The sequence below is a fragment of the Somniosus microcephalus genome, chromosome 25, assembly GCF_052327205.1.
Source record: "Somniosus microcephalus isolate GS21.2 chromosome 25, FLI_Smic_1.0, whole genome shotgun sequence".
NCBI classification, from domain to species: domain Eukaryota; kingdom Metazoa; phylum Chordata; class Chondrichthyes; order Squaliformes; family Somniosidae; genus Somniosus; species Somniosus microcephalus.
In genome coordinates this window covers 50852273-50864426 of record NC_141011.1, presented here as the reverse complement: position 1 = coordinate 50864426, position 12154 = coordinate 50852273, and the positions used below count along the sequence as shown (strand labels likewise).

Sequence of the window (12154 nt, the reverse complement as noted above, 5' to 3'; positions counted from 1 at the left end):
CCTGACCTGCTGAGTATTTCCCAGCATTATCTGTCTTTATTACAGATAGAAAGACTTGTATCATTATAGAACCTTTCACATCCTCGGGACCTCCCACAGCCAATGAAGTATTTTGAATTGTAGACACTTACTTTGTCATGAATCTGTGCGCATAAAGTCGAACAAAAAGCAAATGAGTTATATCACCAGTTAATCTGTGTTTAATGCTGCGGTGGCCAGGTCAATGGGAGAACGCCCTGTTCTTGAATAAATAATGGCGTGGCATTTTGTACGTCCACCTGAACAGGGGGACAGGGCCTCATTTTAATATCTTACCCGCAAGACGGCACCTCCAACAATGCAGCACCCGCTCGCAGCGCACTGAATTGCCGGTTTATGCTACGTGCTCACGGCCTGCGTGAAGCTTGAGGGTGAACCTTGCAACTCAAAAGCAAGAGTGTTGCCATCTGAGCCAAGCTAGAGCAGGTCCTCCCCGAGGGGTCGTTCTGCCACTGGCAGCTGACTCCGCTCAGAACAAAACCAAAAATCAAACTCTGGTCACAATTCACCGAGCCAAATCCACCTGCAGGTAGGTCTCGTGCACTTACAGTTACTGATTTATGCATGTCACTACAGGCTGACCCTACCATGTCTCAGCAAACCTTTTCTTAATACTATGATGTGTCCAATTGTTCCTTTGATAGTTGCTTATTATACTTGCCATCCTCTACAGTTTTAAAATTAAATTATCAACAAACTGAAAATCAATAACCTTCAAATATTCAATTTCATTATTATCTTATAACAATGTTTCTTGTCGTTCTCTCCTGACGTGTGGGCCCCAAGCTTCCAATCTGGGCAGAAATTGGGAGAGACCCAATTATGCTGTGCCCCACACCTTTTCCACCCGTCAGAAGTTGGGAGTTGAAACGTAATACTCCCACTCACAAACATGGCAGCAGGCAAATGAAGGATTACAGCACAGGACACATTTGCCACCATTTGTGTCCCAGCAACGTTGGGTGACAGGGATGCCTAAAAGAAAGAAAGAAAGACTTGCATTTCTATAGCGCCTTTCACGACCACCGGATGTCCCAAAGCACTTTACAGCCAATGAAGTACTTTTTTTGAAGTGGAGTCACTGTTGTAACGTAGGCAGCCAATTTGCGCTCAGCAAGCTCCCACAAACAGCAATGTGATAAAAACCAGATAATCTGTTTTTTCTATGTTGATTGAGGGATAAATATTGGCCAGGACACCGGGGAGAACTCCCCTGCTCCTCTTCGAAATAGTGCCATAGGATCTTTTACGTCCACCTGAGAGAGCAGACGGGGCCTCAGTTTAACGTCTCATCCAAAAGACGGGCACCTCTGACAGTGCAGCACTCCCTCAGCACTGCACTGGAGCATCAGCCTAGATTTTTGTGCTCAAGTCCCTGAAGCAGGACTTGAACCCACAACCTTCTGATTCAGAGACGAGTGTGCTGCCCACTGAGCCACTGCATATATGGGGAGAGGGAGAGGATTGTATTTATATTTAAAAGGCCAATTTTCTCCACTGCAGAATGATCAATTGCAGAATTGGTGCAGCTTATTCAAAGGGACATTTTAATGCTTTCTTTAACTTCCCCTTAGGTTCTGGCACCACAACAAATTCTCTCTCTCCCATCGGAGGCGGATGCCCCAGTTGTGGTGCGAAAGATGCAGGGCCTTATAAACTCCCCTGATCCTGGAAAGATTTTTTTCATACTGAACATTCGAGCAAGCTGATGTCCCCTCCCTAGTTCAGAGGCTCTGAGATCTCTCTCCCCCAAAATGCTGTTGAGGCTGGGGGTCACTTGAAAATTTCAAAGCGGAGATTGATAGATTTTTGTTAGGCAGGGGTATTAAGGGTTACGGAATCAAGGCTGGTATTTGATCTACTTGCCTGGATGAGTGCAGCTCCAACAACACTCAAGAAGCTCGACACCATCCAGGACAAAGCAGCCCCGCTTGATTGGCACCCCATCCACCACCTTAAACATTCACTCTCTCCACCACCGGCGCACCGTGGCTGCAGTGTGTACCATCTACAAAATGCACTGCAGCAACTCGCCAAGGCTTCTTCGGCAGCACTTCCCAAACCCGCGACCTCTTCCACCTAGAAGGACAAGGACAGCAGGCGCATGGGAACACCACCACCTCCAAGTTCCCCTCCAAGTCACACACCATCCTGACTTGGAAATATATCGCCGTTCCTTCATCGTCGCTGGGTCAAAATCCTGGAACTCTCTCCCTAATGGCACTGTGGGAGCACCTTCACCACACGGACTGCAGCGGTTCAAGAAGGCGGCTCACCACCACCTTCTCGAGGGCAATAAGGAATGGGCAATAAATGCTGGCCTTGCCAGTGATGCCCACATCCCAGGAACGAATAAAAAAAAGAAAGGTGGAACAGGCGCGAGGGGCTGAATGACCTCCTCCTGTTCCTAATTGTAGTGCCCTAATACCACCCCAGCTAATTCAGTACTGACCAGGAACTGAAGCTGGGACCTTCGGGTGGGGATAGCTCAGTTACATACTTGCTTCATTAACGGAACCTACGCAGGCCTTTTCTGCTTTTTCTTCAACCATCAAAAAATTAAAACCAATAAACTGTTTGAATATCCAATTTCCTATTTTAAAAAGTCCAAACATACTTAGGTTTCGCAGACAGACATCAAACTATAATATAAAATAACAGATAGTCGGGAATGTCAGCGGAGGCTGTAACAGGATCTCAGGCTCAAATTGCATTAATAAACCACTCTTGCTTCTTGCTCATGATTTATGACATAATCTCAACCCTTCATTGTGCTGGAGCCTCCGGGCTGCCTTGCTCTACATTTGGAGATTGGTCCCATAGTCGCTGCCAACAATACTGACTTGTTATTTAGTTTAAACATCACCTCCCGCCACAGTTAATGACAAGACATGAATGTAGATGATCGTTTCTCCAAAGGTAAAGCAATATTTAGCCATTTGCAACCAGCAAATTTGTGTTACATAGAAGATAGGAGCAGGAGTAGGCCATTCGGCCCCTCGAGCCTGCTCCGCCATTTAATGAGATCATGGCTGATCATCCAAACTCAGTACCCGGTCCCTGCTTTCTCCCCATATCCCTTGATCCCTTTAGCCTTAAGAAATTTATCTAACTCCTTCTTGAATATATTTAATGAATTGGCCTCAAGTTAATCACGTGAAGCTTAGATATTAAAATGCAACTTTTTGTTTGGTGCTAATGCAGCATGCAGTGCAGTAAAATCATCATGATGGAGGACCAGATATTAACTTGCAACCTGTGATAAGATGATGCCCTCAGCGCCCTATTAGGTGGAAATCTGACAAGGCAAGATCCCATTTTGAAAAAGTGTGATTAATGAAAATTACAAAGATCATCGTTACCTAGAATTACATCGAAATTACTGCGCAGAAACAGGCCATTCGGCCCAACCGCTCCATGCCGGTGTTTATTAAGAACCTTGGGACGTTTTATAATTTAAAGGTGCTATATAAATATAAGTTGTTGTTGTTGTTATGCTCCACACGAGCCTCCTCCCACCCTGCTTCATCTCACCCTATCAGCATAATCTTCTACTTTCTCCCTTGTGTGTTTATCTAGCTTCCCCTTAAATGCATCTAAGCTATTTGCCTCAACCACTCCCTGTGGTAGCGAGTTCCACATTCTCACCGCTCTCTGGGTAAAGACGTTTCTCCTGGATCCCTTATTGGACATATTAATAATTTCATACTTGACCATCAGTTTTCTACATTAATGGTACTTAATATCAGCTTCGTTTGTGAACATAAGAAATAGGAGCAGGAGTCGGCCATTTGGCCCTTCGAGCCTGCTCTGCCATGCAATAAGATCATGGCTGATCTTCTACCTCATCTCCACTTTCCCGCACTATCCCCATATCCCTTGATTCCCTTAATATGAATGTGAATTCTCATTGGATTATCTATATTTAAAAAATAATTAGATTGTAATTTTTCATCTGGTCTGATAAAAGATTATAAATTTTTGAGTTTGTTGCACTGATGTAAAAGTCACAGCTCTGATTTTAGTGTTTTGTCGTGAATATACTCAATGACTGAGCCTCCACAGCCCTCTGGGGTAGAGAATTCCAAAGATTCACCACCCTCTGAGTGAAGAAATTTCTCCTCATCTCAGTCCTAAATGGCCGACCCCTTATTCTGAGACTGTGACCCCCTGGTTCTGGACTCCCCAGCCAGGGGAAACATCCCCCCTGCATCTACCCTGTCGAGCCCTGTAAGAATTTTGCATGTTTCAATGAGATCACCTCTCATTCTTCTAAATGCTCAAGAATATAGGCCTAGTCTACTCAATAGTGAGAATGTATTGGGTTTTACTCAGTTGCAGAAAAAAATCAAACTATACCAGGATTAAAATATACAAACTCCAGAGCTTTCTCCATGTAAATTGGCCCAGCTCTTATGAAGGCAATCAGTAAAAGCAGACTTTTCTTCTGTAATGTTCTGGGAGGGTGGGGGGAGGGGGGGATTTTATTTGCGAAAGACTTGATAATCATAGTCAGTACTGCCATTGTGTCAGACTTCAAATTGGAGGCACAATTAGCCTAACTCCAGCCTGTGTTTTTGCAGTAATATGATGCAGGTTTAGGTGTTGTGAATCAGTACCCGTATAAAGAAGGATGGCTCGGGATTTGGTTTCGTGTACGAGTTTGTCCGGACACATGTTCCTATCACTCCCCTGAATAACCCCTGACCTCCCCAGCCATAGCTAATGATGTGTCCAAGCTTCTGACCTTTGTGAGCGGCACGGTGTGTAGCACGGAGCTCTGGCGGCCACACACGTCAAGTTTAAACCCATTTGGCCCATGAAGCTGTATACGTCTCCGGTTGCTGATAATAATAGATCTTGGCGTAATGGTTCAGGGTTTATCCAGCTATGAGGCAACAGCGCTAAAAACAGCCCCTTTCCAGGCCCATGAAATTCAAACTGGATAAACCAGCAGGCAAGAACTATAAACCCAAACAGGAGTGTGTTTTGGCTGGCCTCAATTTTGAAATTCTCATCCTTGTTTTCAACTCCCTCCATGGCCCTCGCCCCTCCCTATCTCTGTAATCTCCTCCAGCCCCACAACCCCCCGAGATAGCTGCACTCTGGCCTCTTGAGCATCCCCGATTTCCATCGCTCCACCATTGACAGCCGTGCCTTCAGCTGCTGAGGCCTGAAGCTCTGGAATTCCCTCCCTAAACCTCTCCGTCTCGCTCTCCTCCTTTAAGATGCTTCTTAAAACCGACCTCTCTCCTGCCCTAATTTCTCCTTATGTGGCTCGGTGTCAAATTTTGTTTGATAATCGCTCCTGTGAAGCACCTTGGGAGGTTTTACTACGTTAAAGGCGCTATATAAATGCATGTTGTTGTTCTTCTTCTTCTTTGAAAGGCAGATTTCTGGGACTCAGGGCCGTGGATTACAGGTTGGTACCTCTGTTACAGCCAACCTCCGCCACTCAGTGTCCATGGTTAACACCACGTCGTTGGCATGTTGAAGGATTTTTTTAATAAAAAGGTTTACAATCTTGTAAGATTAGGATCACAGGCCACACACAGATTACCCAAAGGGTTTTAGGAGTTGCAAGGCTTTTTATTAAAGAGCTACAGTTTTAAAGCATAATCAGATATTACATGTGGTTTAAGCTGAGTATAATAGACACACGACCCGTGACAGTAGAGAGCGATCCACGACTCCCGAATCGGAATGCCATGACTGGAGGGACGGGGAGGCAGTATGGTGATCTCGGATTGGGTGGATTCCTGCAGTCTGCTGCAGCGGTCACTTCCGTTGGGTCATCCCTCGAGCTGTTGGAGGTGTTAGGTCGTCAGCCACCTCAGAGGCTAAACTTGACCAAGGAGTAACATAGAAACATAGAAGATAGGAGCAGGAGTAGGCCATTCGGCCCCTCAAGCCTGTTCTGCCATTTAATGAGATCATGGCTGATCATCCAAATTCAGTACCCTGTCCCTGCTTTCTCCCCATATCCCTTGATCCCTTTAGCCTTAAGAAATATATCTAACTCCTTCTTGAATATATTTAATGAATTGGCCTCAACTGCCTTCTGTGGTAGAGAATTCCACAGGTTCACCACTCTCTGGGTGAAGAAATTCCTCCTCATCTCAGTCCTAAATGGCTTACCCCTTATCATTAGACTGTGACCCCTGGTTCTGGACTCCCCCGCCATCGGGAACATCCTTCCTGCATCTAGTCTGTCCAGTCCTGTTAGAATTTTATAAGTTTCAATGAGATCCCCTCTCATTCTTCTAAACTCTAGTGAATATAAGCCCAATCGACTCAATCTCTCCTCATACGTCATTCCTGCCATCCCAGGTATCAGTCTGGTGAATCTTCGCTGCACTCCCTCCATGCCAAGAACATCCTTCCTCAGATAAGATGACCAAAACTGCACACAATGCTCAAGGTGTGGTCTCACCAAGGCCCTGTACAACTGCAGCAAGACATCCTTGCTCCTGTACTCTAATCCTCTCGCTATGAAGGCCAACATACCATTTGCCTTCTTAACTGCCTGCTGCACCTGCATGCTTACCTTCAGCGACTGGTGCACAAGGACACCCAGGTCTCGTTGCACTTCCCCTTTTCCCAATCTATTGCTGTTCAGATAATAATCTGTCTTCCTGTTTTTGCCACCAAAGTGGATAACCTCGCATTTATCCACATTATACTGCATCTGCCATACATCTGCCCAATCACCCAACCTGTCCAAATCATACTGGAGTTTCTCTGCATCCTCCTCACAGCACACATGCCCACCCAGCTTTGTGTCGTCTGCAAACTTGGAGATATTACATCTAGTTCCCTTGTCTAGATCATTAATATATATTGTAAATAGCTGGGGTCCTAGCACCGATCCCTGCGGTACCCCACTAGTCACTGCCTGCCACTCGGAAAAAGACCATTTATTCCAACTCTTTGCTTCCTGTCTGCCAACCAGTTCTTTATCCAAGTCAGTACCTTACCCCCAATCCCATGTGCTTTAACTTTGCACGCCAATCTCGTATGCGGGACCTTATCGAAAGCCTTCTGAAAGTCCAAATACACCACATCCACTGGTTCTCCCTGATCTATTCTACCAGTTACATCCTCAAAAAATTCCAGAAGATTAGTCAAGCATGATTTACCTTTTGTAAATCCATGTTGACTTTGTCCGATCCTGTCACTGTTTTCCAAGTGCTCTGCTATTACATCTTTTATAATGGACTCTAGCATTTTCCCCACTACCGATGTCAGGCTTAGCGGTCTATAATTCCCCGTTTTCTCTCGACCACCTTTTTTAAATAGTGGGATTACATTAGCTACCCTCCAATCCATGGGAACTGTTCCAGAGTCTATAGAATTTTGGAAGATAACCAGCAATGCATCTACTATTTCTAGGGCCACTTCCTTAAGTACCCTAGGATGTAGATTATCAGGCCCTGGGGATTTATCAGCCTTCAATCTCGTCAATTTCCCTAACACCATTTCCCTACAAATACTGATTTCATTGAATTCCTCCCTCTCTTTAGACCCTATGTTCCCTGAAATCTCTGGAAGGTTAGGCCATAGCCACCTCGGGGAAGCCTTCGCCCCTAACTGCCCGATTTCCTCTCTCGGTCGTCTATATTTATAGTTATTTCGGTGGGCTGGTAATCGCCTGGTGTCAATCACTTGATCCCCCATCCTATTGTCCAATTGTGAAGTGGGAAGGCATCACTCGCCGTCCCTTTCTGCGTGGCTGACGAGGCCTTCCTCTTATCTTTCTGAGGAATGTTTTGTTATGTTTCTTTAAGGACATTTTGTGACTTTTCGGCTCCATTTTTGTCTATTATCCCACCACCCTGTGATGTTTTGCATTTTACGATTCCCTTATCACTTCTATTTGTCTTTTGATGCTTGATATTCGACCTTGCTGGCATTTCTGCGATCTGTTCCCGGCTGCATGTCGTCAGTCTCTGTTCTGAGAATTAAAACCCATCTTTGAAACTAACAACTATTTCTTACAATCTGGCTCAGTGGTTAAATGCACTATATCGAGCCTCTCATTTTCAGTCAGTCTGTGCTGAATTGACCAATCTCATCCAGTGCACTAACAAGGGCCCTCACTCCTCATAGGCTTGGGAGGGGGAAAGTTGTTCAGGGATTCCCACTCCTGGTCACCGTGCAGATACGCTACTGGAAAGAGTCAGCTTTGGATGTCAGGCCAGGTGCGGGCCAGCTACGATGCTCCTACAGTTGAATAGTCTGCCACACTCAACGTCAAGGCTGACCCATGAAGAATAGTCACATGCTGAGGGCTTCTGGTGCCAAATCCCAGCAAGATTCTGTACCCTAAACTCTTACAAATCCAATGCAACTCTTCATTACACATGTCAACCATGGCTCAGTGGGCAGCACCCTCGCCTCTGAGTCAGAAGGTTGTGGGTTCAAGTCCCACTCCAGAGACTTGAGCACATAAAGCTAGGCTGACACTCCAGTGCAGTGCTGAGGGACTGCCGCACTGTCAGAGGTGCCGTCTTTCGGATGAGACGTTAAACCGAGGCCCTGTCTGCTCTCTCAGGTGGACGTAAAAGATCCCATGGCAATATTTCGAAGAAGAGCAGGGGAGTTCTCCCCAGTGTCTTGGCCAATATTTATTCCTCAATCAACATCACTAAAAACTGATTATCTGGTCATTATCACATTGTTGTTTGTGGGAGCTTGCTGTGCGCAAATTGGCATCTGCGTTTCCCACATTACAACAGTGACTACACTTCTAAAAGTACTTCATTGGCTGGAAAGCGCTTTGGGCAGTCCTGAAAGGTGCTATATAAATGCAAGTCTTTCTTGCAGTTCAGAGAAGGTTCACGAGGTTGATTCCAGAGATGAAGGGGTTGACTTATGAAGAAATGTTGAGCCTATACTCATTGGAGTTTAGAAGAATGAGAGGTGATCTTATTGAAACATATAAGATACTGAGGGGACGCGACGGGGTAGATGCAGAGAAGATGTTTCCCCTCGGGGGAAATTTTGAACTAGGGGGCACAGTTTCAAGATAAGAGGTCGCCCATTTAAAACTGAGATGAGGAGGAATTTCTTCTCTCAGAGGGTTGTAAATCTGTGGAATTCCCTGCCCCAGAGAGCTGTGGAGGCGGAATCATTGAATATATTTAAGGTGGAGATAGACAGATTTTTGAACAATAAGGGAGTGAAGGGTTATGGGGAGCGGGCAGGGAAATGGAGCCGAGCCCAAGATCAGATCAGCCATGATCTTGTTGAATGGCGGGGCAGGCTCGAGGGGCCGAATGGCCGACTCCTGCTCCTATTTCTTATGTTCTTTTTTCTTCATTAAGAGCTTTGAATTGTTGAAATTTTGGGGCAGATTGCACTGCAACCTGGAAGAGCTACCAACCGTGAAGAACTGGTGGTGGGAAGAACATCAGAGATCAGAAAGGGCTGTAAACCCACGACAAAAAAATTGGATGGGGGAGCGGGGAGTTGGGTGTGGTCAGAGAACACCACCCCCTCCCCTCCCCGCCCAGTCTCAATCACACAGTGATTGCACCTACAATGCTACTGCATAAAATGTGTTTATTTATATGATTCATTCTGGCAGTAATTCAGAAGCAAATTGTGTGTCTGCCAGAAACAGGAGAAAACAGACTGCGGTGATATGCAGCAGATTTATGATCAAAGGCAGTCTTGACTGCTGTAACTCGCAGCTGAGCAACCCGCTGCTTGAAAAGGAGGCGTCGGGGGAAACACAGAGGACGATTCATCACTGCCGATACAGGTTAAAACCAACAGGTGGGTTACAGAAAAGGGCCTCGAGTAATAATGGAAAAAGAGCCGCGTGCAAAAAAAAAACAGATTCCACCCTTTCCACCCATTAAAGCTAATATACAGCAGAGATAGGTAATGCAGAACAAAGGGGACCTGGGCAGCAGAAGCTTTTCACACTCAACTCACATTTCAGCCAATTGATTTTTATTCGTCAAGCTGCCGACTTGATTGAAGCAAACTCGGCCTTATCAACTAGCAGATCAATGTCTCGCCCCATTACGTAACTCGAATCTTTTCAGCTTTTATCGCTCCTGAGGGAGGGGGCGGGTTCGTGGGAGGCACCAAACCATCTGCTCAAATTAGCGCAGCTCCTTTGATGTGAATTAGGCACAAGTTAATACAAGAGGCAGGACATTAAAGAAACAAAGACTTGCATTTCTATAGCGCCTTTCACGACCACCGGGCGTCCCAAAGCGCTTTACAGCCAATGAAGTACTTTTTGAAGTGTGGTCACTGCTGTAGTGTAAGCAACGCGGCAGCCAATTTGCGCACAGCAAGCTCCCACAAACAGCAATGTGATAATGACCAGATAATCTTTTTCTGTTATGTTGATTGAGGGATAAATATTGGCCCAGGACACCGGGGAGAACCCCCCTGCTCTTCTTCGAAACAGTGCCGTGACATCTATAGATTAAGGATATTAGATTATTTCTATAGTGAAGCTTGGTTACAAAGTTGTAGGTCCTGAGCCCCAATCCCAAGAGTATCAGCTCATAGTCTGGGCTGACACTCCGGTGCAGTACTGAAGGAGTGCTGCATTGTCAGAGGTGCCGTCCTACAGATAAGATGCTAAACCAAGGTTTGCTCTGCCTAATCCGGTGGTGAGGCGGACATTAATGATCCCAAGGCACTATTCAAAAAAGAATAGGGGCACTTCCTTGTGTTCTGGCCAATATTCCTTCCTCACTAACACCAAAAATAAATGAACTGGTTATTCAGCTCAGTGCTGTGATTGTGCTGTGCACAAAATGGCTGCCAATCCACCCACGTTCCAATAGTCACAGCATTTGAAAATGATCCATTTCTGAGCGAGGCAATAATGCAAGTCTTTCTTTCTTCTTAAGGTTGGGATTTTAAATAATTTGGTCTTTTTTACAAATCACCTCTAGCTTCCTTTTTTAATGGATAATTTTCAACACCTTGCTGAAAGCACAGTGTCAACACAAGATTTGTGCAAAACCTGTTTGTGTCGCGTGCCTCCAGGCTTCTCCTCGGGGCTGCCAATGCATTCCGATCAAGTTACCACAGCGGAGCGGGAAAAGTCCCCAGGAAATTCCAAGCATCGCTGTGTCTCTGTGGTTGTGTAGGTGTATGCGTGTCACATGTATGTCCGTGGTTGTGTAGGTGTATGCGTGTCACATGTATGTCCGTGGTTGTGTAGGTGTATGCGTGTCACATGTATGTCCGTGGTTGTGTAGGTGTATGCGTGTCACATGTATGTCCGTGGTTGTGTAGGTGTATGCGTGTCACATGTATGTCCGTGGTTGTGTAGGTGTATGCGTGTCACATGTATGTCCGTGGTTGTGTAGGTGTATGCGTGTCACATGTATGTCCGTGGTTGTGTAGGTGTATGCGTGTCACATGTATGTCCGTGGTTGTGTAGGTGTATGCGTGTCACATGTATGTCCGTGGTTGTGTAGGTGTATGCGTGTCACATGTATGTCCGTGGTTGTGTAGGTGTATGCGTGTCACATGTATGTCCGTGGTTGTGTAGGTGTATGCGTGTCACATGTATGTCCGTGGTTGTGTAGGTGTATGCGTGTCACATGTATGTCCGTGGTTGTGTAGGTGTATGCGTGTCACATGTATGTCCGTGGTTGTGTAGGTGTATGCGTGTCACATGTATGTCCGTGGTTGTGTAGGTGTATGCGTGTCACATGTATGTCCGTGGTTGTGTAGGTGTATGCGTGTCACATGTATGTCCGTGGTTGTGTAGGTGTATGCGTGTCACATGTATGTCCGTGGTTGTGTAGGTGTATGCGTGTCACATGTATGTCCGTGGTTGTGTAGGTGTATGCGTGTCACATGTATGTCCGTGGTTGTGTAGGTGTATGCGTGTCACATGTATGTCCGTGGTTGTGTAGGTGTATGCGTGTCACATGTATGTCCGTGGTTGTGTAGGTGTATGCGTGTCACATGTATGTCCGTGGTTGTGTAGGTGTATGCGTGTCACATGTATGTCTGTGGTTGTGTAGGTGTATGCGTGTCACATGTATGTCCGTGGTTGTGTAGGTGTATGCGTGTCACATGTATGTCCGTGGTTGTGTAGGTGTATGCGTGTCACATGTATGTCCGTGGT

General features: G+C 45.9%; 1 long non-coding RNA gene across 2 annotated transcripts in view; it reads right to left on the bottom strand.

The window, feature by feature from the left end:
* The window catches only part of LOC147100794 (uncharacterized), a 49813-nt gene extending 39651 nt beyond the window's left edge, over nt 1-10162 (bottom strand). For both annotated transcript variants that reach the window (XR_015073576.1, XR_015073577.1), the window contains exon 1: nt 9982-10162. This is a non-coding gene — a long non-coding RNA (uncharacterized LOC147100794). The remainder of the gene's footprint in view (nt 1-9981) is intronic.
* Between the last annotated feature and the right edge of the window lie 1992 nt (nt 10163-12154).